The sequence below is a fragment of the Catharus ustulatus genome, chromosome Z (genome assembly GCF_009819885.2).
Source record: "Catharus ustulatus isolate bCatUst1 chromosome Z, bCatUst1.pri.v2, whole genome shotgun sequence".
Lineage (NCBI taxonomy): Eukaryota > Metazoa > Chordata > Aves > Passeriformes > Turdidae > Catharus > Catharus ustulatus.
The window spans coordinates 66705864-66733164 of NC_046262.2; the positions used below are offsets into that span (position 1 = coordinate 66705864).

The window sequence follows — 27301 nt, forward strand, 5'->3', positions numbered from 1 at the left end:
TATTCACATAACATTCCTTCATTCATATTGTGCAGGAATCACAATGCGAAAAATCACTATTTTTCAAACCACACTGCCACAGACTCTGTCCAAGGGAGTGAAGTACAAGAAAATCTGGGTTTGTCTGTGTAACATTATGATTTGTTGAGTGCCTATTTAATGAGAGTTTAACTGTTTGCATCTCCTTGATTTCTAGGGAAAAAAGCCTGTGCCAGTTGTGATGAAGAATACTAACATCTTCCTAAAATAGCTTTTCAATAAACGTTCTGGGGATCTTCACGACAGACCTGCTGGGCAGCTGGGATGAGGGACAGACCCTGGCAGAGCCGCCTGAAGCCTTGGAACCTACAGTGAGGAACAAATCACCATGGTTTATATGCTGGTACACAGACCAGTTTCAAGGCAGATGTGCCCATTGCAGACCTGGATGATGCTCTTTCTAATGGTGATACTACAATCTTGATACCCAGGAGTAGCAGCTTGAAAACTCATTAGAGGAGGAAACTACTTGCTCAGCACTGGGCTGAAGCAATGAAACAGGACCCAATTTCTTCAGTATGACTGCAGCTCAGTTAGTTAACTCATACTGTTGTCCTGTCCTTGTAATGGAAAGAAACACACTGCGGAACAGTCCAAGATCAGTTCCTGCCAGACTGCATCCTTGAGGCAGAGCATGCCACTTACTTCTAAAATTATCCCCTTCACTGTATGATTTTGGTCCAGGGTATTGCCCATGCATTCATATCCCTCCTGAGACCACACACACATATCCTTGCCTGTGCATCCTGTTTCCATCCACTAAGACCTAATATATTACACATAATATGTAATGTGAATAAAACCACAAGCCTTGAGATAAGGCACAAAAGAAGATTAAAAATACACTCCTATATTGCTTTGCTTGAAGTGGCCACAAATGAAGCTTAGAAACAAAGAAACAAGACTCAAACCATAGAGAAGAAGAGAACTGGGATCCTATCCATTCCAGTGTGGGGGTCAGGTGGAGAGGGGAGGTATGAGCAAGAGGAGAATGTGTCAGATCTCTGATGCTGCCACAGCTACAAAGCAAGCTGTTCTCTCCTTTCTGCCACACTTCCCTTTTTCAGAGTAAAAGCTGTTAAGAATTACAGTACTTGTTATGTCTTCCTCTCAAATCCTGCTCCTGCTTTGCATACTGCTTTTTCTGTATCTGCAGCTATCCTTATTTTTCTCCCTGCAAATTTCTGGAGCATCCTTGCTTTTTGCATTCTCCTCAGGGTGCCTTCCATCCTGGCTTAGGAAATTAGTCCCTGCATTTCTAGAAATGTATTTGCTGCTCAACTTTGTTCACCCCTCATTCACTTCCTCTGACTGTATGCACCACTTGCTCTAGCTAAGTCTCAGTTTTGGCCTGAAGGCCCTGTTTGTGGAAGGAGGACCAGTTCCAGCATCAGGGAAAGCAAGATACCAACAAGGCACAGGCCTTAGGGAGAGTGAGATGTGCATATCCAGCTGGCTGTCAATGTCATCTGCTCAGCTGAAAAATCCCAGAGGGTATGAATTAGCATGCATGAGAACTGAGGTGGGGTACTCTGCAGTGAAAATAAATTCAGGAAACATTGACTTGTTGCAAACCGAAAGCCTAAATTCCTACAAAGTTTTCAGCTGGACTTGTGACAGCAGCCTTTGGAACAGGGGATGGCTGGTGTGCTTAGCCAGGGCGTAAGAGACGTGATATCAAGCCCCTTGTCCCCTGAAGTGGGAATGAATCTGCATTCCATGTACTAAAAGGGATTATGTTCACTATTGAGCTGCTAGTGCTCAGTGCAGGGAAGGACTGGAAAAGAATGAGTTTTGCTATGGTGCCCAGCTGAAACACCTCAGCCAAAGTCCTAAGCAACCCAACAGCACGTCAGCCTCATATGGCTTATATTCACAGATGCTGCCTGTGAGAGTGGAGGTGCAAAGACTGCCACCCTGAGAGGGTGAGTCTATGATACCTGCAGGAACACAGCAAGCCCATTTCTAACCCAAGACTGAGGGGACAATACTCTTGGGAAGATGGTGTAACTCTTTGGTATGGTCCTGTGCAGGGCCAAGAGTTGGACTCAATGTTCCTTGTGGGTCCCTTCTAAATCAGAATCTATGATTCTGTGGTTCTGTGACCTAGCCATTAACAAACTGCTTTCTCAATCCTCCTCCAAGTTTCATTCTGCACCACTTGACTCCAACAGCCACACTCTCCATCCCAGGACTGGCCAGCCTGATGAGCAATGATGAACTGAGAGCAAGAGCAATCTTGGTTTATTTTTCTCACATGCAGATACAGCATAACTGTTCCTACAGAACTGCCAAGTCTTTGCAGATGCATTACAGGACTTCTCAGAGGACAAGCTAAAGGTAACTGTATGGAGCTGCTGTACAAAAGTACTTTAATTGCTTTTGATGCTGCAGACTAACTTCATTAAGCCCTAGGCAGATGAGTCACAGTAGCAGGCTGTACTGGTGAAGGAAATGCAATGGGACATGGGGAGAAAGGCAGCCTTTCCACAGTAATTAGACAATTACTGTTGTAAGTGGAACTGCCTGATGTCTTGCCTTCTGCTGGACTTTAACAGTAGGTGATCAGAGATGTCCACCAGGACTAAAAGATGCTAAAGAGTGTCCAGTGTATATGGCTTCTGTTGAAATGAATGAACTAGTGGTTTTCCTCAAAGGGCCTAAGTGCCTCCAAAGCTCACACTTTCCTTACTTCTTTCCAGCAAAGAGAAAACTAGTACCACAGAATCTACATCCACTGCTTTCACCCAGTTAGATTGTGCTCACCTAGCAGAGCCTCATTAGTATGTCTAGGGGACAGGGATGTCCTTGCTGCAAGACTGAACCTGGAAGGTAAAACCAGGTTTTATCCAGCTGCAAAAAGGACACAGGATACTTGCACCATGAAGTGGAAACTAAGGCGCTATGCTGAGGTCCAGGCTCCCTTGCTGTGGTTGCTGTTGTGCACAGTAACTAATCCAGGTGTGGGCTCTGTTCCTGAGATGCTGGTGTGACCCCCACTTGCACATCCAGAAAAACACCTGAGACAGACTCTTAGCAGTACTAACCATGAGCTCATTTCACAAGAACTCAGGCCTTGCTAAAACTGTAATGGCAAGAGAACTTGGAAGGAAGCAATCCTGTGTGAAGGCTTGCTTATGAATTTGGGAATTTCCAGCCTCTGAGTAACTGAAATTACTACTGTTACCTGTAAAAAGACAAAGCTGTGATGAAGATCCTAGTGATGAGACCACACCAGGAGACCTGCTTCACCAACCACATGTACATGGGCAATATGAGCTGATGGAGAGGATCCCTTCAGCTTCTCCAGCCACTGGGGTCTGTGTGGGTCCAGCACCAAATAGACTCTGACTGCAAGAGGCAGTCCCCTCAGTGCACAAAGAAGGGCAGACATGTTGCCTCCCAAAAAGGGGCTGCTAATTACATTAACTGCAAGGTTTGGGGCTTTTTTCCCTTTTCCTTTTTTAAATTTTTTTTCCCTTTTTGGTCTATTGAATAATATCTAACTCTCAGGTGAGGCTGGTATTCAAACTCATCAGATAATCTTCTAGGTCTCTGTTACTTACATTTTCATATAGCAAACAAGTACTGTGGAGGCAAGAGCAAAAAAAAAAATGAGTGCAGCTGAATTAGGAAGGACCTACTCCTGACATAATAAACTGTCTTATTGACAATGAACACTAATGAGAATGTCTTCTTTTATTTCTTGTCCCCCCATTGTGAAAATTATCAGGCTCTGAAAAGTTACCAAATATTTGCCTGAATGGTACAATTTTCATGGCAATATTGCCCTGAGAAGTCTTATTATGTTATATGTTTGCAGAAAGACTGTCAACAAACTGCAAAAGTTTTTCAACTTATTGCTTATCATCAACTGCCAAAGTTTATAAAAAAATCTTGAGCAGCATAGTAATGGAACTTTATGATTTCCTACATAGTCAAGAAAGTAATTAAAATAACTGTAATAACTAAAGAATACACAGCAGTCTGTAGTGGCTGTTGCTGTGCAGATCTAGTGGCAACTGCAGAAACAAGAAGATTTTTCGGAACCTGATTTTTATTGGAATTTTTTACTTTTGCTGCAGAGATTATGTGGGAGCAGCTGTAGCTCCTTTGTGCAAGTTTATTTGGTTTCTCAAGGACTAAAATATGCTTTTCCTCCTTTATGTTTTAGTAAGGGGAGGTGGAGTGGGGATGGATTTTCAGCTAGCTATGTGTTTGTGACCTTCCTGGTGAAGCCTAGACCAACCCCCTCATGGACAACCCCTGCATGCCTGACCATGAAAAATAACTCTTATCACACATTTGGAAGAGAAGGCAGATGTCAAATTTTGATAAGTCAAAGTTATTTGTTCTCCCCCACCCAGGGCTTATTGTCACTATAATAACTGCTTCTTGATGTTTGTGTAAGTGAGGATTACAAGAGCCAGTATGGCCAGGGAGATTTTCCAGGTAACCAAACAGACATCTTTGAGCTTCTTCAAGAAATTTTTACACTTCCCTTTTCCATTCCCACTGTTAGTTTATTCTCATAATCAATACATTTAGGGAATGAGGAAATTGTGGTAGCAGCCTTCTAAAAAAAAGAAAAAAAAGTGATTGCTTTTTTGTGGCATCCCATGAAAAGCAATGTTCACCAAGGCTCCTTCATTTCAATTGCAAATCTTGAATGTGGCAAGTTTTTAGAATGGATGTGAGATTGCACATTTAAATGTGATCTGGGTTAAAGCTGCTATAAGACTGGTTCTATTATCCTGCTGACACATTCACTGGATTTGTGCTGGCATGGATGAGGAGGGTGAAAGACTCCTTTCTGTGGGGCTTGCAGACTCCACTGTCACATTTATAATTGCACAACTCCCAGGCCAGCAATACCAGTGGTCTCTTGTCCCTCTGCATAAGGGATGTCTTCCCCACTCTCTCCATGCCACAAGATACATGCATTGTTTTCTGGCACTGTGCTGCTTTCTATCAGTTAACTCTATGACCAACACTGAAGAAGCCGTATGGATGGAGGAAGGGGCTATACCCAATTAAGGTTTTGTGCTTTGCGGGAAGGGGACTAGAGCTTTATTCCTGGCTCTGCTATATGCTTCCATTGCAATGTTAGCAAGTGAGGATGTTCTCAGACATGGCCACTAATCTCATTTCACTCCTTTTTCTGACAGCTGGGGCCTGATTTTTCCGAAACATCGTGCCTTCCCAGCGCTGCTGGCAGGGACTGAATGAGTAAGAGAAAAGTCTAAATGCTGAAGCCCTGAGGGCATAAGGGAGAGGCTTTATAAGAGGGTAGCACATTTGCAAGTGGTTACACCTGGTCCAGTTTCTGTGGGGAGGAGCATGAGCACCTGCAGAGCTACAGAAGAGGCCACAGAGAGGAGCTAAGTCAGTGGGGTAGTTCTCTTTTGGCCACTATCTCACTCTTGAAGGTACCAAAAGAGACTCTCAGCTGAGGATCTCTGACTCAGCCATCTGACAATTTTGCAACAGCTGATAACTCGGCCAAAGAACCTATTTTGCAAATCACATGTAAACAAGTGAGTGACCCAAACTGTTTTATGTGACTCATACTCTCTGAAAAGGCACTCTGTAAACAATTGTTTTATGGCTAAAAACAATTATAATCCGTCAATTACAACATGCTACTCAATAGAGCACAAGTGTTCCACATTTTTGTCATTTGTCACACATTACTATGGCTTGTGTCACACACTGGCAAAACTCTAAAGGTTAAGAAGTTTGGTTATGGTCTTGATAATATGACTGCATAGCAGGCAGTCTCTTTATGAGAAAATATTTTGAAAAAGAGCAGAAGGATGTCGGGAACAGAACAAACCAGCCACAAACACACAGGTAGGGAAGAATGATTCTACAAAGGGATATCTGAGTCATTATGGATGACAAATGGTGGGAAACATCAAAGCCACAGAAAATACAAGTCCCATGGTGTTGAAGTCAGTGATTCGGGGGTCGCTGAATTTTTCAGAGAGAAATCAGAGTGCAGGAATTGAATTAAAACCTTTTGATGAATTAAAGTATGTTAAGTTACTCACACATAAAGTAGAGGTGTAAGTTTAAGTTTTACGATAAGTAAATGAGTCAGTAAGTAAGTTTTAGAATGAGCTTCAGTGCTTTTAGTAAGTGAAAGGTTTAAATGCCTGAGTAGAAGTGTGAGTTCTAGTGAAGGTTGAAAAACCTACTAGTGTTTTCAGTAGAGGTTCCAAGAACGTAGTTTTAGACATAATAGAGCTATAGTAAGAATATTGCTTACATTTTCCAGATAGAACAAAATAGACCGTATACATAATTGATACATAACCTGGTGTACTAAAAAACTAGAATTCTAATAGGTTAAAGTGTAGTGGTCTGAGATTGTGTCTTAGCTTGTTAGGAAGATCCTATATTAGAGTATATATTAGGGAGAGCTGGTGCTTTTTGCCGTTTGCTTTTTGCCATTCCTTTTTGCTATTACTTTACTTTGCTCTCTCACCACCATCATCAACACCCAAGAAGAAGACAGGAGCTGCCACAGCAACATCAGCTTCCTGGGACCTTGACAGGAGCAGCTTCTGCTTCCGTTTGGGACTCTATGCCAAAACTTAACATAGACTTTAACATCTGTAACTTTACTTTTAAGACTGATGTGCCTTTGTAATAAACAGCCTTTTAGCAACTATTAGCTGCTTGCTCATTTAAGATAACCCAACAAAGTTGGTGCCTAAGAGCACCAGAAGTTTAACCTCACACCAAGGCATATTGCATCAGTAAGCCCCCATGGAAGATTACAGTCTACTCTTTGAAGAAGGAGTATGTGGACAAACCAAGAAGAATCTAGCAATACTCACCCCAAACATGAGCATGAACATATGACTATATGCATATAAAGGAGTGAATGCCTTCAAGGTCAGAAATGCTGAAATAGGGCAAAAGATTCTATATACATTTAAGATGAAGACTTGGTCTTTAGCAGTGTAACAATTTAATGCTACTGCTGCTGCAGATCATAGCAGACCAAAATATGACTTTGCCAGGATATTGAGGTTCCCTACTGATATCAGATACATGCTGTTTGTATTTGCCCTTCCAGAGCTCAAACTCTAAGGCAGATTAGTGCATGGGAGAGGCTAGCCACACAGCAGGCCTTGTAATCCCTTGTCATTTTCAAGGAAGGTTTTTCAGATAACCTGCTCCATGCTTCTTCTGGTAGAAGGATATTAATTAAAAGAGCCTTGAGTGAATTTCTGTCTGCAACCTTTAAACTCTTACACTAAGGGCACTAGCACCAGACAATAGATCTAAAGGACTTTAGTTTTCAGAGTAGGTTTATAATGAAAGTTCTAAGCGAAAATTACCAGTCTGCTTGGGACAGCTGAGAAAACCATTTGTTTGGTTCAGATCTACTTTTCATACTCAGCACAAGAAGGGTTGTTACATTCCATGGACCTGACTTTCTGAGCAACGCAGAACATGTAAGTCTGGAGACAGTGAGGAGGAATTAGTGCGGAGTGAAAAAGATCCTGATGCTCTGTTTGGCAAACATTCTGTATTTGGACCATGGTGTGTTTGTGTGCATGTACACATGCATGTGAACACATGAAATTTTGTATAGGGTTGAGTGGAAAGCAATATTCACAATTCATCAACTTAGTGTCATTTGGAGGACACCGGATGTTTATTACTGGGAATATAATAGTCATTTCCTGTGGGAAAAAACTATTAGTGGAGTAATTCCAAAAAGTTAAAAAGATTATCCAATGCGTTTCTGAAACATTCTAGAGGATTTTAAACTTTTGTAACATCATGCAGCTCTTCCACCAATAACAATTATGGGCCTGTTTATTTTTTATTCAGCCAAGCTGGATACTTTTTAGAACAAGAAAAAGTAAACCAGAAGTCTGGCCTGATGAAAAAGAAAAATTCTGTTAAAGTCTAGGTTCATAAAGTTGCCAAGATTTGAAGCCCGTGTTCTCAATAAAAGGTTATATAGTTCATCTTGCCAATCCAAAGTGCTGAAAAGTCATGAAACATTCATGAAAATTAAAATCTCACTAATGTACACTAGATTTGTCCTCTGGATTTTGGACCTTTAGCTGCTTGGATTTTCAAACTTATTTTTGCAATCATCACAATTAGAATTTACGAAAAAATAGCATTACAGAGGAATGAAGTACAGCTGCTCATGTAGTATCAGAACTGAACAGGCTGCTATTTTGTCAAGAAAGCTTTAACTACTAAGAGCTTCATGTCTGTATCTGAATGGATATTACAAGCCATGCTCCATTGCTTATGTTTTAAATGCTACATCGGTGGAATATATCACTTGGTTACAATCAAATTCTAAGTCAATTGTTCCGACAGTCTGTGTTTCTGAAGTGCTTTTTATTACAAAACAGGTTTCTCTAAAGAACTGTTATCATAATTAACGTTTGCAAATCTTTAGTCAATAGTCATTAGTAATTTTTGACAACAGCTGACCAAATCAGGGCCACGATCCAAGTAACAGCTGACACAACCTACACTGGTTGAATTCACAAAAGCAGGAGCTTTTATTGACAATGTAGGTAAATAATGGCAGAGCAGATGCTATGGGAAAAATGTGCTACTGCAGCAAGACCCCTGTACCTCCCTTCTGCAGGCAGAAAGCCAGCGGAAAGCAATGCTGGATTTCATTTTTGACAACAGTGAAATATTTATTGTGATGAAATAGACCAAGGCTAGAGCTGCAGAAATTGTTTTTCCACTGGCATTACAACCTTTCTCTAATGCATGGGCAAACTTTCAGAGGGATTTATATACCTAAATAAGGTGGTTGACACCTGAAGAGACTTTACTAAAAGGGTTGTACTTTACTCTGGAGTAAAACGCATCCATTCTTCCTTGCTTGCCTCCATCTCATACAGCTTTCAGGAGGAAAAAGAGAGGAGAGCAAGAACATTTCATGCACTGTCCACAATTCTTTTTGCACAGGGTAGTTTCTATAACTTCATCCACTACCAGGGGTCCCAACAATTTGCTACAAAATTCACCAACAATAGCTGAGCATGTATTTTCCACACTTTTGAATGTCAGTCCCACTGCCATTCCCCCTGTGCCTTCCACTGCTCCTTGGGAGAAAGATGGTGGGGGGTTGGGGTGGGAATTGGATATGAATTTGTCCCAGGGGATAGGATTTCACACCTGAGTATGGAGGGGTTAATTTGGTCTACTCCCATGCATGAGCTGCTGTGAGTCTGGAGTTGGAGCAATATGTGAACTTCCACAATCAAAGAAGGAAATAGCAATAATCCTGACCATGCCCACGTGGCTTTTATACAACAGAACAAAGCCTGTGCTGTGAGGCATTTTACTCCTGTCTACTCATGTAAAGTCTGCCCTGATGTGTTCCTCATCCAGAGCAGGAGGGATGGGTTTTGAACTTGGGAGATGTGTCTGATGATGGGGAGGGAGGCCCGAGGAAGGAGGGACACAGTGGTCTTTGCAGAGAGCAGCTCTTACATTACACAGCATTAACCAAGGGCTGCCACACAAAATGAGCCAGCAGCTGCAACTTGTTTTTTTGTAGGGCTTTCGCATACAGTTACAGCCGAAAACAGCAGGCACTACAGACTAAGCCATGCTGTTTCAGCTATTGTGCTCTCCCTTCCCACATGCCCATGAGGAGTAGTCACAAACTTTTCCCTTAGCTGGACAGCACAAGGGACATCCAACCTGCTTGGAAAGTGGTTTTTGTTTCGGCAAGGCACCGGGGCTGGCAAACATTGCTTCTGCTAAGGCTCAACCCTACAGCTCTCTGCAGTGCTGCTCTGACCTGTGTCCAAAGAAAAGCCAGGCCCTGTCACATCCATGAAGACAAAAGGGTCAACGTGAAGAAATGCAGCCCTGAGAAAACAGACCCTTGTTGCCCATGCTGCCCAGAACAATGTGCCTCTCAAAACACCACTCTAGTGCTTGTGGAGAGAACTGATTAGTTCTGCCTCCCATTCAGGTCACGTTCAGCCCACATGGCAGCATCTACATCATTCGTGGTACCTAAGTAGGTTCGTTGGTACTGAGTCTGGATGACTCCTGCCCCAGGCAACCACTGCACAATAAAACACCCTTTTGTAATAATCCAGTCCCTCACTGGATTTCAGAACCCTTTCCCATGGCTGCACAGTCGTGAGTTTGCAAGAGTTCTAAGACCCTGCACTGCAGGAATGACATGGCAGGAGTTAAGCAGACAAATGCATTTTATGAGAAGCAATTACAGAACTCAGTGTATTTGTGTGAGAGGAACCGAGTAAAACATTACTAGAAAAGGTCAGTTTTGTCATCCCTAACACTGGCAACACCCTGGAAAGGGGAGTGGGAGGCTGTACAAGAATCCTCATTTACTAGAGAGCTTTCTGTCTCTGCAGATTTATGAACCTGGTAGCTTGCTCACTGTTAATGCCTTACACTCCTGAGAAGCCCTCCTTGGGCAGAACATGCCCCCACCATGGCAAGAACAGATTGTTTTCCAACAGGACCTAACAGCACCATGAAAGATGAAACAGCACACATTTCCTTTGAAGCAAAAGTAAAACTAGTTATGCTCTGGGTCTATGGTCTTTCTTTCAATGAAAAAAAAAAAGAGAGATGAATAATAGATGGTCCCCTGGAAATATTATTCGACCAACTCTTAGGTGGAATTGGGCAGTGCTAACGTACTAGGGGTTTTCAGGATTATTCTATTTAATCTCTGTAACAATACAGTAATTTTAGTCTAGTGAGAAACCATTATAACTCTCCCATTTCCTCTGTAAAGACCTTGAATTTCTAAGTGAAAGGAGTCTTAGCCATGTCCCAAGGCAATAGATAAAGAGCCTTTAGCTTCCCTGTCATTCTCCAGAAGTGTCAGATAACCAGGTCATGATATAAGGCATTGCAATCAGGAAACAATATACCACTGAAATGCTTCAGGATGCAAGAGACCTCTTAAAAAAAAAAAGAAAAAAAAGCTAGTTTGGAAATAGGAAGTAGATGAGGGTAGCTGGGAGACAGACAATCTCAGCATCAGTATCACAAGTATCAGTGAATGCCACAAGACAATAAACCTTGTTTACTACAGATATTTTTGGTTTTACGTTTTCAAATCTCTAAGAAAGAGTGAGAAGACAAGGCCATAGCATATAAGGCCACCATTCACTACATGCTGAATTCATGTTTCAATTATCTTCCAGATGCTTAGATTTAATAACTGCAGAAGTCCACACAAGCCTCAGAGATCATCCCAACAAAGTAAGTGAAAACAGGTATTTGATTGTTCCAGTGTGTTTGGTAAAGCCTAGCAGTCAGGCCTAAAGTACAGTTTCATTAACCAGGCATTAATTCACACATCCACTCTCTTGTAAGAGTAGCTACGAGAAAATTAGGTATGTTTCCTTCTTAATGATCTTAACTCTCATGACAGATCCACCCCCTGACATATCCACCAACTTACTGGAAAAGTAAAAAATACTCTACAGTGTGTTTGCTTTTTGCCCCAGTCTGATTGTGAAACAGGTGTATCACATGGCAGAGCATTACTTTGGCTGCTATTAGTTAGCCAAAGAGTTCTGTGTTTTTTGGTGTCTAAGAGGTGTGCAGCATTTTGCCTCATGCCTTGCAGACTGCAGCACTACACACACTGTGCAACCTTGCTCAGTATCAGAAGATACTGAGAAGTCTCAGGGATGTTGTTTCCCCACCTTACAGCTGACTATTCCTCTTATATTTACCAAAAAGTACTTGGGGTGCAGGATGGATACAAGTTGTGACCTGAGAAGGTACAAGGCCAGGAAAATATGTAAAAGCAGATCCTGATCCTGAAAATTTAACTATGTTGACATGATTCTTCTCTGAAGAAGGATTGGGATCTCCTCACAGACTGCACTCCTGAAGAACAATCAACCAAGAATATAGCCCTGTACTGGTAGCTTAGCACCAGTCTTCACCTAAAGGACAACAGTTTGGGTGTCTGCAGGTTACTGTGTGAAACCACAGTCTTGCCCTAGAAACATCTCCTCTGGAAGACGGATTAACAACAGAGGGCTGCCACAAATGAGATGCTATATAGCACATGGGGACTGAGGATATGGGAGCATGATGTAAGGCTCTGTGCAGCACTCCTTGATCATGGAACAGCATCAATCTCCCCACCCTGGGGCACCCCTTCAAACCAAGCATTCACTCCAGCTCTGCACAAATCTCCATTCAGACTGTGAGTAGACCTGTACCAGCCACAGCATTTCCAAGTAGAAACCCATATTGTTCATGCAGTAGCAATCACAAACTGAACCCCAAGGGCACTTTGAGATAAGACAGATGGAAAAGGTTTGTTCATTCACTTGCACATCCATCTCCAGAAAGTCAAGGACCCCAACCTCACACAGGAAGTACGCTGGCATCATATGGTTGGTAATGTCAGTTTCCTCTCTGAGCAGTGGACCACTGCAGAAGAGATTCACAAAGCAAAGAAAAAGTAAATCTTGATCTCCTAACTCTAGAGGCACAAAAAATCTCTTAACCTCTCCATCATCACTGATGTTGAAGCAGAGGCCTGCTGCCTTTTAGCTACCATGTGTTGTATCAAAAAATTCTGATCCATCCATTGCAGTGCACAAGGACCCAGAAGAGGCTTTTGCCCCTGCAGTAGGCATCATGTGCTCTGCTCTGCTTCCAGTAATTTCCCTGCAGTTTCAAGCTAGATGCTTTCCAGAAGACATGTTTCATTTTCAAGTGGAATTTTAAGTGTTGTCATGGTGTCCTGTCCTAATCGTGAAGCAGCAGAATAGTTCAGACCATGGCTGAAAAAGTGTTTGAGTCCTCTGTACACAGCACATAACAAAGCTGAACTCAGATGTAAAGAGGATACACATTCCGGGGTCACCCCAGCAAATGGTCACATGCTGAGTTTGGTACAGAGGATATCATCCCATGCAAACCTTCATCTGACCTCTCTTCTCAAATACAAGTCCAGCAATGACACAATCCCATGCATTTGTGGTCCATACCAAGCTGTATATCTGCAACAAACCCTACATTAACATTGGCATTTTCCACTCTGAAGCAACAGTATTAACCTATTTTGGAGCTGATTTCATGCAGGACACTGGGAATAAAGCACATCTAATGTAATCAATCTTGCATTTCTAGCTGAGGCAGTGCTTAGGTTGCTTTTTGCTAACAGCAGCATCTATACAGAACCGGTATATATCCCTGCTGCAGAGCAAAGCAACTTGGCAGGAGAAGAAAGGACTGTTCCTGGCATCATTTCCCCACCTACACTGCAGAAGACAGAGCTGTTTCAAACCAAGCAATTATCCTCAATTTATTATATTAATGACAATAGTGAAGGGCAAAGCTAAAAAATCTTTCTGGATAGGGCTGACAAGCAAGGAGGTGATTTCTGCCAGAGAAATTGCACTTAGGCCTATGAGTGTCCCATGGGTATTCAGAGTGTGCTTATGTCCCTTCCTCTCCTGCCCGAAGGGTCTGCCTTTTTGCCTGTTGTGCTGGGTATCTTCGGATGCCTGCAACCTCCCCAGTCAGTGCTGTGGAACTGCCCTGCCTACTAGCCACAGGGGAGGCTAGAACACAACCAGTCACTACCACAGTGGTGTGGTGAAGTACAGCAGGCCCTTCACAGCTCCTCTTGTCCCCACAGCTGTGCTTCTCTGTCTGGCAGAGTGTAGGCTCCTTCCTCCTCCAACCTAAGCAGGAAAAGAAGGGCCATAAGCACTTGCATGGTGACTGTTGCCCGGGGAGAGATCCCCTGGCCAGTGACACCGGAGATGATGGTTTGAAGGTCATCCCTGCAACCTTGCTTTGTGCACATCAAGGCTGTTAAGTTTAATGGAGCTCCATGAGTCGCTGAGGAACTGAGGCCTGAGCCCATGCTATACAATGGACAGGCTGAAAAAGCAGCCATTGGACCAGACAGTGCTCAATCAAGTGACGATCTGATTTTGCATATTTATGTACATAAATTGAAATTAGCCAAGACTGGAAAGATGCAATCAATCTCTATTAAAAACAAACAAATAAACAAAACCAGAAACCAGATATAAACACAAACAGGCCCTGCAGCTAGTTGAGGTTCATCCAAAGGGTGAACAACAGTTCTACAACATTCAAAGCTTTCAGCTTAGGGGAATGTGATCACCAGACCTTGGTTAACTAGTACTTTGTCAGTTGTCAAAGAAGTGCAACATTGCTTCTTTTTTCTTTTCCCCTGAGGGAGCCATTAGCTAACAGTCTATTACATTCAATGACAATGACAGAAAAACAGTCTGACTTGAAATGTCAGGATCTTATTTTGTTTGCATTTATTTCATTCATTTTTAGCAATAAATGCCAGAAAAGCATTTTAGCAGTGAAGACATATTGTCTTCCTATGTATTTTAAACAATATTTCTTTTCAGAAATGAAAAAGAAAAAAAAAAATTAAAATCTTGTGAAGAGAAGGATTCTGTAATGATTTTTATTTTGCTGTGTCTTTATGCACACGCCTGTAAGAATAAGTCTATACTTACTACCCTTTATTTGTATTTCTACTCTTTCTTCCTAGGTTTTCCTTAGTAGATGCTACTGCTTAAAGGGAGGACAGCTTCCTCAGTCTGTGGGACTTCATTGTTGGTGCTGCCAGAGGTTTCCTCTGCTACACAGGGTAAATCACAGAGGCATCTCTAAGAGGGGTTGTTGGCACTCAGAGACTATGAATTCATCCAAGCAAGGCAAAACATTTGTAAGCTGTCACCTACAGTGCTGTTATTGACTCATGCTGCATAAAATGGGACTGGTGAGTATATTTCCTTAGCTCTCTCCCAGTCTTGTAATGGATATGAATGTTGGCTGCTGTCAGAACATGTGTTGGGTGGTGTTAAATGGAAGATCACTCCATTCTGGTTCTCTCCACTTCATGCCATGCAAACTGGGGTCTCAGCTGATCCTGGAGCACCCTTTGCCGACGCCAGGGCTGATATTGCAAAGCTCATAGCACCACCTCTACAAAGGCTAACAGGGCAAAAAAAGTTATTGTTAACCCTGCAGCAACGTATTTCTCCACTTGCATGTCTGGATATTCCTACACATGCTGCCCTGACACTTTCAAAGGAGGAGGTGTTGTGTCCCACAGCACAGCTCTGTGTAGTCCAGATTAGGAGTATCTTCCCTCATCTTTAAACCCGAGCAGCCTTCAAGGATTTCTGTACTGCTCAGCATGCAGCTAGCTAAAAGAGCTGGTGTGCACTGCAGTGACATTTCCATCACAGTCGCCATTTTCACATCAGACTGAAACCCATTAGCTGCTAAACTGGCTACTTCCTGGCGCTCAGCTGAAGGAAGCACTTTGTTGGGAATATAATCAATCTTACCACAAAACTCTGGCTGGTGCTCTCTCAGGTGATTAAACAGTCACATGAGAGAAAAATGACACAATTCAAGGCTTGCTCTTAACCGAGCTAGGACATGAAAAATGAAAAGTGTCACTATAGTACTTAAACTCCCTTACATCACCACCCCCAAAAAGGAGCAATGAAATGCAGTCCCTCTGAAATGGACATATGCATAATTCAAAACATGAGCTGCCTTAAGGAGCAGAACTCTGGGTCCAAGTCTGCTGAGAATTACAAGCAGCACGAGCTTGAAGGCTTCTCAAGCAATGAGAAGGGCAGATCATTAACAGTGCGAGAAAATGAAGCACAGGAAAGACTGAGGTTGAGATCACACATGGGAAGTCACAGTTTAACAATTTTAAAAGCTCTCTTAATAAGTGAACATCCCCAGAAACTCTCATGCTTTAACTAATATCACTAGATATGTAGTCATTCTGCTACAGTCTTCTTGCACTTTATGAATATTCACCCTATGAGACCTCCATGAGGATGTAATATAATGCTTTTCAAATAAGCAGAATTTAAAGCAGATTAAGTGTTAGATTTCAAAGCATCATTCCAACATTTCAAATGATCATCCCAACATTTCTTGTATTTTTAAATTTAAGCCAGGAGAGGTCGAGCTGCAACTGGAAAGGTGGAGACATTTCCAATCCTGAATTCAGCACAAGTAAAACAAAGGTCAGTGTAGCAGTGTAGCTGAACTGCCCACTAGCTTTCAGTGAAAACTAGAGTCAGAGTGTAGGTAAAAAGTTGTTTCAAGTAATTGTTGTAATCATGAAGAAATCTGCATTGACCCAAAGTCACCAGAAGGAGAGATCTGAATTTGCTAAAGCTTTTCTCTTAATGAGATTGGGATATGAAACAGTCACCTTAAGGTAGCAAGTTACTGTGGTACAACTGGTGACATTACTGTGGTTGATGGAGGTTAGTTAATCCTCAACGGAAAAATTCCCGCAGTTTAACATGTTTATCCTTAAAAGAACTGTGGTTAATTTCCAGCTTGGAAAATCTATTCTCAGCTCAGTCTCGCATGATGTAGATTTCCCTGCCAGATCTGAACACTCCAAATTTTCTCGTATTTGTGACTTATATAATTACACAGAAGTCCTGATCAAGTTGTCTGATTTTTCTCTATTGAGTGATATTTTTCAGATTTCTTTTGGAGGGGAAGTATTTACATGATTTGACCAACATTTGCCAATAGTGCTTTTTGAAGACTGTTGTCTGAGTTTCTGTTAAGCTATCATTTTTGATCAATTAAAAACCTGTGATTATGTCACCATCATTTTTAAAACAGAGTAATATATGAAAATTAAGATATTAATTAAATGTAAGTTAACATCAGATAGTAATGCTGGTATACCCATTTGTTAAAAATCAATGTGTATTAGCATCCTGAAAGTATCAGTAACACCCCTGAGAAGATATTACAGATAAAATGCAAAAGCAAAAGCAAAGTATAACCACATATTATTCTGTAACTTTGGGAAGCTGCTAGGTATGTTAGGGACAAGTAAATTTAGATTCTTCTTTGAATCCTGGCATATTTACATGCAATACTCTCTGGATCTCAGTCCTGTTCAGGGACACCAGAATATTTTCCTCTTTTCTTTGTCTTCAGCACCCTCCCCTGCCACTGGCTAAGTGGCTTTTGTGAACCAGTACTTCCTCTGATTCACAGCTAGCAAATCCACTTCTTGGGCTTGTAACAGTTATCTCAAAACACTTACAGAACACGTCTTTTTAATCCTTCCTCCGAATTTGGAGAAGGAAAAACTGCACACATTAAGCAATCTATTAGCAACAATTAGGAAAATTACAAGGTTGCTTGAGAAGCTACTTGCATGAAAGACCTCTATTAATCTCTAGAGCACAGCAAATTCAAATGTTTGTAGACAGCAAGCAACAGAAAGGTTGCTATTCATGTTCTTAAACATTCATATGTTCAAATCCCATTTTGATGCCTTTACTGGCCAAATGCTATTTTATAAACCAAAAGGAGAATTTTAAGGTGCCTTTCTTTTAACTGAGTTTGAAGCACAGGTTTGTGTCCTAATGCATTCATTGGCCTTTTCATCCAGAAACACAGCCTTTCTTTGCTCATAAAGAGAATGCATTCACAGTTGTATGTCCCAAAAATTATGTAGCTGAAGGAATTTGCAAAGATCGTTAATGATGACATTCAGAATCTATTATTACTATACTAAATCAACACCTCCAAAAAGAAGGGTAAGCTGAGGGGTTTTGAACAAAGTGATGGGAGGGTATTAATAACAGAGAGACACTTTGCAGTGTCTGCAGCAAGCAGAGCAACTCCAGCCATTGGGGTGGCTAGAGAAAGAAGAGTCTGAAGAGCAATATCTTGGATCTCTCCATCAATGAGAAGTGTGCACTCAACATGATCAGATGGCAAGATGATCTGCCCTACAGAGGGTCTTAAAAATGCACAATGGACAGAGGGAATGATTGCATTCCTAGTTCAGACCCTCAGCAGCAGGAAAAGCTGCTTTGGGATCTGCTGCAAATGCCACAGTGCAGACTATTAAATACCTGTGGCATTGGAGAACAGATTCTTCCTGCTTTTATCCAGGCAAGAAAATATCAGACTGTCCCTGCTCTCCTGTTATAATCAAATCTTTGCAGTTTCCTGGCCCTTTCTTGGATACTTAATGATATCCTGCTCTTGCAAGTAAGAGCTCAAGCCTCTCCAAGATCCTGTACCAGGATCAGGAAGATCTGTACCTGTAGCAGGAAGCCTTTTGTCTTTCTTTTTTTCCTGTACTCCTTAATTCCTAAAACCATACCAACATATTGGTGGTTGGTTCCCTGATCAGCTCAGACCAGATACATGAATGATCATTCTTCTATTCCCCTACACTTGTCTCTCTCACCCTGATGCACTTTATTTCCCTTGCTAAGGCATTATTGCTGTCACACTGCTAACTCTCCTGCTGAGCGCACCCACAGCCCAAGAAAGGCTATTTTGAAAATACAAAAATGTCTTAAAAATCACACATATATTGACTTTTTAAGCCATTCTTGGTTATGTCCCATTATTTTCATGTCCTGTTACTACAAAAGATGCTGAGGTGTAATGAAACCCTATCAGGCTAAGTCCATTCAGCACATCCAATGTAGGACACAAATGCAAAAGAATCCATAGGCAAAGAATCTTTAAACTGGGAAGACGGGAGCATCAAAATTGTCCCATCTCACTAATCCATGCACTAGGACAGTGTCCACTTTTGTAAGGAAGAACCAAATATTGGAGAAGTTGAGATAATAAGCTGAATGAAGGGCAAAGTACTGGATAATAAACTGAATGAAGGGTAAATTAAATGGGCCAACAGTGGGAGAAGTGTCAGCAGGGCATGGAGGGAGATCTCTTTGAAAGCATGAGTAGATCTCAAGAGTGTAGCGGAACTCTGCACAGTTAAAATTATCAGGCTGGTCTCCTGTTCACCCAAGAAGACTTGCTGAAGGCATTGTTCAGAGTAGGACAGAATCAGATGGGCAATGAGGGAGCTGAAACTCCTCCTAAAATGCCCAGAGCATTGCTACAGCTAGGCAATATTCATCTTTTCTTCCCTTGACTGGCCCTTAGGATTATTGTTCCATCCAAGTGAGAAGCAGTATACAACCCAGGGAGTAAAGAAGGTGAGGGTCCTTGCATGTGTAAGTCATTGGTCTTCTGCTCTGACTGAACATTACTACTGATTTACTGCTTAAAATATTAAAAAAGTACTGATGCTACTTTATCATCTTGAGTACTTCCAAACAGTACTCAAGACAATGAGCAGGTTTTGTTGTCTTTTGCTGGGATTTTGGACTAGTTCATGCCTAAGTACCATCAAAATTAGGGCTCTATTTATCTGAAAAATAAGAAAGTGTGAAGAGCAATGAAATAATTCAAAGTATGAAAATAACTTCCTCCATGTGGAGAATCATAGAGTTCAGCCCACCTACTCTGTCAAAAAGGCTTATGTAATGTTGAGCTGATTACAGTGCGTATGGACTTTTGTGAGTGGGAAATGGCTTGGAAGAACTTTTTAGTCTAGGAGAGAAAGGTGTAAATGAATGAGCAGCCAAAATACAAACATGTGTTTTCAAAGTCAAAGTAGGTAGTTTTATTTGGAAGAGATACTAGAAAAAGGGAAAGGCAGACAATGTCTTGCACTTAGGCTTCACACCACAACTAGAAGAAACCTTAGTAGGGATGACACTGTCACATGCATTCCAGTGCTCTGATAGGTCTTACGAGAACCTTTATAAAAGTAAAAATTCAGGCCATTTAATTCAAGCTGAAATACTAAATTAATTACCTGGATTAATTTAATATAGAGAAAAGCCCAAGTTTCTCTTCTCAAGATGCTACTCCAGTAGCCTTACACTAGCTTCTACTTATATCCTAAGAAGATTCTAGTAATCTTTTATGAGCTCAGAGATTTCTTTTTTTTTTTGCATAAGAGAAAGGCTTTTGAATGAGCTTGAAATTATTTTTTTCCCCTACTTTGATCTATCTAATCACATGAATTAATTGACTGTTAAAAATTGTAAAATTCAAGCACCTTTCAGGAATCCCATAGAAATACTGAACTATGTCACAAATCATGCTTAAGATCATAGCTTCATATACTCCCCCCAGTGCCATGTGACCACCAAACCAGTATTGATTTCCTTTCATCTCAAAAACTGAGACAATATTCATTGCCAAAATAAAAAGCTGTCTGAGTTATGAGAGTGCACTGCCAGCAAGTTCCAGGACGAAGCAGGGATACGAAAAAGGGGGGGAAGGGGTAGGGAAAGCATATGTGAAAAAGCTGAATATACTCTTGTAAGAGCATATACATTGCAATAAGGCTTTTGTAGCCAAACAATATAGGACCAAACATGATAGATGGATGGAGCAATACTACTGATCTTGTCCAGAGATGAATGGACCTTGCCTCTGGTTTAGCTTAGGGAAGCCTTGAATGATGGCCAGCCATGTCTCACTGGATTTGTTCCTGCACATTCTTCCTCAGCTAAAACCTTTTTTTTGTCTCAGTGACTAAGACTCTACTGTGAGTGGGGGAGAAGGATGAGACAGGTCAGGGTGTAAATAAGCAGAAGTTCACATAACCTCAAATTAATGCATTTCTCCCTTGCTGCTCCCTAACTGCCAAACAATGGTCAAGCTCCAGCTCCTGAGTTTCTTGTGTACCTCCTACTGTGTCTGGTACTTCACAAAATGTTTTAAAGTGAAGGAACAAGATGTGATTCAGAGTGCTCGCTCTCCAGGGAATCGGTCTTCTTTCAGTATAAACTATAAAGATAGCCAGTGTGCCTAACATAAAACAGTCCATAAAAGACAGGGCCTGCTCCTCTTACTGCCTGGGAAAAAAGAGGACAGAAGCCTTTGGCAGAAGATACTTTAAACCCACCTGTCCATCTCCAAAGTAAACACCATGATTAGGTCCTTGATTTCATGTGGCTTGAACATGACCTGAAGCACAAATACTCATGTTGTTGCTTAACTTAGTACTGTGCAACAATAACCCAGCTTTGAGTCCAAACAGGTCTGAATCCCTCAAAGAAAACAATTGTTCTCCCTAGTCAGAGAAAGCCTTTTCTCCTAATTCCATCCTAGGTGAAATACGCATTTTCCTTTCAAAATTCTTTTATCACCTGCCGTGGCATTTTTTAGGTCTGTCTCCCCTTTCCTGAAAGAGACAGGGCAATCTCTGCCCAGGTACTGTCTGCAGCAGATTGGCATCACATGTGCTCTCCCTGAACCAGCTGCCTCATTGCATTGCTATTGATTCTGAGTTGGATTTCTGCAGCAAATCTATTGCACTTCCATTAGCAAGACTGCAAATGATGAAAACGCTCATTTATATCATCCCAGCTCTGCACCACAATTAACCTGCTACTTAGCCTCCAGCAAGCTAAATTGTGCTTTCTCATCTGATGCAGAGAAAGTTCCCCAAGGTTTCTCTGTAACCAGAAGTTAGGCACAGCAAATCTGAGGTAGGCTGCTGTGTGCTTTATTTGCAGTGCATTGACAGGAAATCAAACATAATTAGTGTAATCAAGTATAATTAGTGTAAAAAATACAACAGATATGGAATGAGGATAATTTTAGTCCTCTGCAGTAGAAATCCAAACCCTGAATTTTGTAATTACATCAATTATTAATCAATTTTGCTTAGAAACTTTTGATGCAGAACAGTCACAGGTGTCATTTTTTAATAAAGAAATAACGGCCATATACTTTGTACATCTGTTGTATTCTCTGTACTTACAGATGCATCTGTACATAAATGAGGAAGGAGAACATGCAATAGGCTCCCTGTAGCACAAATAGACGACTTACTCTCAGGGAAGTTTACAAAGCAAAATAAAGCTTTAAAGAAACGAATACAAGTGCAGACTACTGTTTTGTACTGAGAAATTCAGACTGTTATTAAGAAAAAATAATTCGGGAAATACTGCTTTTTCTCCATCGTGCTCTGTGCATGATGAATGGTGCATGAAAGGAAAACCACACCCCTGAAGAAAATTTGAAAGCCATGAATTTGGGGTGCTTGTCCAAGAGAAAGAAACACAGGACCAATCTGTACCGTTTGCTCCATGTTAAATAGAAAAACTGTTTCCACGCAATCAATGAAAGCTAAAAAGAGGGGTGGTAGAGATACTGAAAGAAACAAAACAATAAATTTGTCTGAGCAAACTGTGCTTGCTGAGGACATTTTAAAGACAGTGTGAACTAACGGACTGGGGAGGGGAAGTCTCAGTTACTGCTTTAGAAGGCTTAATGGACCTGAACTCCCTAAAAATTGCTGCATCTTATGCATCTCACCCCATCAGTCCCCATGAGTGCTCCTGTCACAAATATATACCTCTAGGAGCCGTCATGACCTTTGGAATAGCAGAGCAATACAGACTGGCTGGCTCAGTACTGTGGCACTTGCTTTATTGCTGCATGTTAATGGAGGCCCAGTTGTGTCTCCTGGGCCTACTGAGATCAGCATCCCTTTAATATGCTCCTGAGTTAGGCTCAAAACTTGCCTGGTATCTTAACCATGATTAATTGTAACTTCCCTGTGACAAGATGTTGTTAATTCACATAAAAGAAAAGTCATGGCTTTCAAAGTGAGTCCTCATATTGTGTAGTAGATACTTAACTTAGAAGCTGAATTGCAAGGATAGACTCCCTATAGACTAATGGGGAAAGAGAGTGACTCCTGTTAGAGTATTATGCTGGATATGCAGCTGAAGGGCTAACCAGCTTCCTAATACAGGCATTTAAGTCAGGTATGTGAAGTAATTCAAATCCAGTCCCGTGTCAGAAATGGAACAGCATGTGCTTTAAGTTGGTCCCTTCCTGCATCTTCAAGTTTTGTGGAAAAAACAATCTCTCCTGTGTCACTGCCCTGCAGAGCAACAATAAACACAGAGAAGGCTGAAGTAGAGCCTGTGCTGTATCATCTCCTCTTCCCTCCCCTGAGTACAGTCCCTGCAGCTCTTTGAGACATCCCTGACCTTGACATGTTCAGAGGTTGCCAGGCATGGACTCAACCCTATGATGTTGTGATGGGGATTTGAAATACAGAGTATGGGTCAGAATTAGATTCTTTCAAGAATAAGAACAAACATTGCATGAAGATGCTATTAACAAACCCTCTGTCCTTAAATTGAAGTTTGAGGGCTGCAGCGCCTTTAAGTGGAGGGAGAGGCTCCCTCTAGGCTGCCATCAAGCTAAAGTACAGACCTTCTCAAATCACTGTGAATAGGAGAAACTACATCAAATGCAGAGCTGAGAAAGAATGAGTGGAAGTTAAAGAGGCAGAGAAAAAAACCTGTAAAGAATATGTATGGTATGATACAAGGTAAAGTACAATTTAAATTCAATTTTCCCCATTTCTAGCTCTAAAAGGACAAAAGAAATTTAGCCATTGTGCCTCAACTCAAAACTGGTCTTGCTCCTTTTCATTATACTATGCCTTTATCAATACAGAAATATTTCTTTCTGTTTAGCTTACCTTTTGTATTTTAGTATCATTTTTCCCCTTGCTGAAAGATAAAGAAAAGATGAATGCTTTAAAGCATTGCTGTAATTAGGGAGCTTGTTAATCTTAGAGTGGAGCTTGTCATATTAGGAGGGGAGCTGAGGCTATTTCCCAGCCACTACCAGGCCTCAGAAGCAATCTATTAACCTTCTTCCACTGAGGATGAGAAAACATCATCGTTTGCTAATACTGACCCAGCACATCTGAAGTGGAAGCAGAAATCAGAAACACGAGAGGGAGTTGTCCCAGTCAGAGGTGGTTGACAGTAAGGCAGAACCCTTTTTCCACTTAGCCACATTCTCTAGGCGAGGCCCAGCACAAGTGGGACAGGAAGGAGTCCTGCCTGCCCCAAGGGACATGCACAGGTCCAGTGCCATAGCGAGATGAAGACACACCTGTTGATGATCCACTGGCCATCAGCATGGCATGTGTGCAGCTGGCCCATCAGCACATGGTACCGGAGCTGGCCAGGGGAGTGAATTAGGAAAGTGAATTAGATGCAGGGGCTGTGCGAGTGTGTCACCGGGCACGTGTGTCCTCTGGACACTGCTCTCTGGTGCGCCTTTGGTTCTGCTCTCAGGGAAACCCACCCCAGAGAAATCATGCTGTGGTCTGTCTCCTGCCCTGTGGCATTTCACCAAGCCATAAGAGTTGTGTTCCCAAAGTCAAGGCCTGCTTGGGTTGGCCTGCCAAGGCCTACAGTGCCTCTGCGCTGGGGCAGAACCAAAGCACAGGAGTGCTGTGCTGCTTTGGCAGAGCTGTCACCCCAGCAAGGTAAGCTCCGCACGGGCCTTGCTGGGTGTTTTGAGGGGAAATCCTCTTAAATGGAAAGAGGAGGCTGCAGGAAGACCTTTTAAGAGGGAATGGTTGGTTTGCAGGTCTGTAAAAGCTATTATTACAGAAACACAGTTTTTACAGCACTACAAAGCTGAATCTCTAAACAGGCCGGATAAAGGGTAGAAGATGATAGTGTTAGAAGAAGCGGAATTTAGCTCCTGAACTGAGTTAGCACTATTACAATCTGCATGTCTTCTCAGAGGGAGGGGTTGTAGGTTAGGATGTATTATTATATCCTGCTTGTAATAATATCTTCTCTGGTGTAATTATGCTAAGATTGACAAGCTCTCTAAATAAGGGAATGCTTTAAAACATTCACCTTTCCTTCCTCTTTCAGAAAAGGAAAAACTATATTAAAACCGAAGAAGTAAGCTAACAGAAAGAAATATTTCTGTATTGATAAAGGGTTAAGAATAACAAAAGGAGCAAAACCAGTCAGACACAATTACCAGGATTGTCTCTCTTCTGCTTTCTCTTCCAGGCTCCAGGAGAAATAAGAATCAATTAGCCCTCTGCAGACTATGACCTTGAAGGATACAGCTTTAAGGGGAATATGCTGAGTAAGACAGAAAAGAGAGGTGAAGAGAAAAGGAAACTCATGGAAGGGATAGGTTCAGAAACAGTACAACAGAGTATGAAATGCGCATTTTTTTCTGCACTGGAAAAAAATTTTCAGTACATAAATGAGTTTCTGGGAACATGTTACCTCACTCTGCCTGAAAAGAAAAAAAGGACACTGAAAGGCAAAAGAAGGGACAATCCAATTTGCAGATGCTACTTTTCAAGCCATGTCACTGAGAATTTTATAGCTGTCAAAGGCATTAAAAAAAAAAGTTAGCACTGATGCAATCTGTCAACCTCTCCAACAAATCTTGCTCTACATAAAACACAATGATGTGTTTGAAATGCAGCTGTTTCAAAAACCCCAAGACAGTGCTTTAAGAGCTGTCCAAAAAAGTTCTTTTCATGCCTCTTGGAATTCGTAGGCAGCCCTTCTACAGTATATTTTTCCAGCTAGATTTTCTTATTTTTCTTTGCAGAGAATCGGAGATGCTTGCCATAGTCAGAATTATGTACCACAGTTAGAATAAACTCTCTGTATGCAAAATTCTCCCCCAGAGCAAACCAAATTTGATCTGCTACTAGTTCTCCCTCTCCTTTCAGTCTGTAGCTATGGAAGTCCACAGTGCCTTAAAACACACTTTTCTTTCAAAAATGAGGCAAAAATTAAGCAAAACCTCAAACCCCAACAACTCCTACACATATAAAAGCACAAAATCAGAATAAAAAACCCCCCTCTCAATCCAAACACCTAACTTCTGGACCACCATTTATTTCCCAGATGTTAGCAGATCTTAATGCAGATAATGGTTTTTTGTCAGTGACATCTCCTAAGAATCTTTTCTGTGCCCCTCTGCCCCTTCCTTTATTTCAGAGATGAAGTTAGTATGTTATTGATAAAGGTTTGCCACATAGGTAGAAATTAAAGAGTGATTCTTGAGGCAGTTATGACTGAATAGTGGTCTCTGGTCACTTTATGTAGAAAAATGTGTTAAAGAGTCATATATTTAATGTCAGAATATTTACACTACAAAAAAGATTTTATGCATCAGCAATATTTAAAAGAAAGCTCGCTTGGTATAATTCTATTTAATTGCAAAGGTGGTTAATTCACCACAGACAAAGCCCCCTGTCATTTAATGGTACAGCAGTATTTCTCCATTAGACTATTTCCATCTGACAAATTACTTTTAATCTGAAGGATGGTTGTCACCCATTATCTAAGTAAAAGGCAGCACGGTTTCTACAGGAATACTCAGAACTTTCCTTCACTGATTCTGGAACTGCTGTTCAAGATTGACTCACAGCTGAAAGGACTTCCTCTGAAATAACTGCAGTTATGCTTATTTTCACTGTCAAAGTGGTTGGCCTAAAATGTTAAATGTAATCCAAATGCCACATATCTACACTAAATCCAGTCCCAGTGGGGCTAAACTTAGAAGTGAACTTCTGGTGACTTCAGAGCTCCAGAGTGAGGTCCAGTATGTGCCATCTTCAATGTGGCCAACCTGCGGCATTATAGGGAAGGCATGAAGGGCAATAAATGACATGGAATCCTGCAAGGAAATTTGTGAGGAATGCAATTTTTCACTCTGGTCACTGAAGCTTTGCACAGGCAACCTCACCCCTGTGCTCTCTGCAGAAGAGTGTGCTGCCTTCTGTTTTACTAGTGATACACAGCTTTACACAGCTCAGGAATTGCTGGCTTGGTTTGCTTTGAATTTGATGGATTAAAATCATGAATGCCAAAGAAATGACATTTCAGCAATGCAGTATTTTGATGCTTTATGATTACTACTGAGAAAATAATACAGATACCTTTTTTGGGTTTATTTTTATGATGAGCAAGGACTAATCTGAAAATCCACTCTTCTTACATTAGCAAGAATGCTTTCCTTAAATGCCCTACAAAATGCAGTAAGGTAATATATGAGAAACAAGTTAAACAAGAAGAAGGTCCTAGAGATGGGGAAAGACATTGAGAAATGTATACTTTGCTCTTAAGAGAAAGGGAAAGATCATAAGCTAGATGCTAAATTAATAGTTTCCAGTTTCTAACTGCTTCAAATCTGCTGTCACTTTTTCTCACTGTTCTGAGAGTTTCATGAGGCTAGGGATATTTGCCAGCCACAGACTTCAGGAAGGATGTACCAGAAGTGCTCTGCAGGCAAGGCAAAGAACACACATGGAAGATCCAGCACAAGAGACAAAGCCAATTTATAAGGAAAATACAACATGTGGAATAGCTATCAGATAAACCCTTGAAGCAAATCACACACTTCACTATATGTGGATGCAGAGAAAAAGGTGGTACTAGCCCTTTACAGACATCCCAGATGAAGTCCTGCATACCTCAGAACTAAGTTCTGAGGACTCTAGATGTTGTTCTCAGAGGGCAACCCATGCTATACCTGT

General features: G+C 41.4%; 1 protein-coding gene across 14 annotated transcripts in view; it reads right to left on the reverse strand.

The window, feature by feature from the left end:
* NRG1 (neuregulin 1) overlaps positions 1–27301 on the reverse strand; it is a 462970-nt gene that overhangs the window by 74648 nt on the left and 361021 nt on the right. The gene's annotated exons all lie outside the window — the stretch shown is intronic.